Below are 756 nucleotides of genomic sequence, written 5' to 3'. Positions count from 1 at the left end.
TGGCTGAAAAAAAGCATAATCTCTCAGTTAATCATGTGCTGAATCCCAAGTTTTCAGCTAATAGTGTTTTGCATATCACTGCTACTGTTTTTATACACTTTGAAAACTGTTGTTTTTGGTAGATTAGTGACATTTCAAACAGATTGTTTGTTAAAGATTTCTGTAAACATGTGTAGCTATAACTCGTCCATTAGGTGAAGAACATTTAATATGCAGAATAAATTAGCCGATAGATAGATAGATAGATAGATAGATAGATAGATAGATAGATAGATAGATAGATAGATAGATAGATAGATAGATAGATAGATAGATAGATAGATAGATAGATAGATAGATAGATAGATAGATAGATAGATAGATAGATAGATAGATAGATAGATAGATAGATAGATAGATAGATAGATAGATAGATAGATAGATAGATAGATAGATAGATAGATAGATAGATAGATAGATAGATAGATAGATAGATAGATAGATAGATAGATAGATAGATAGATAGATAGATAGATAGATAGATAGATAGATAGATAGATAGATAGATAGATAGATAGATAGATAGATAGATAGATAGATAGATAGATAGATATTGTATTGTATTTTACAAATAGGGCGGAAAAGGAAGGGCTTGCCCTGGGCGCCACTCATGCATGAACCGCCACTGTTTCTGGAAAGCCTCGGTTTGCGTTCACCCGTCCACTCGTCTCCCCGCCTTTTGCATAAAGCAGCAGCTGGGCTGCTCCGTGAACGCAC

The sequence above is a fragment of the Poeciliopsis prolifica genome, unplaced genomic scaffold (genome assembly GCF_027474105.1).
Source record: "Poeciliopsis prolifica strain line A6 unplaced genomic scaffold, Auburn_PproV2 SCAFFOLD010, whole genome shotgun sequence".
In the NCBI taxonomy this organism is placed as follows: Eukaryota; Metazoa; Chordata; class Actinopteri; order Cyprinodontiformes; family Poeciliidae; genus Poeciliopsis; species Poeciliopsis prolifica.
Note: the sequence above shows the minus strand (reverse complement) of the source record.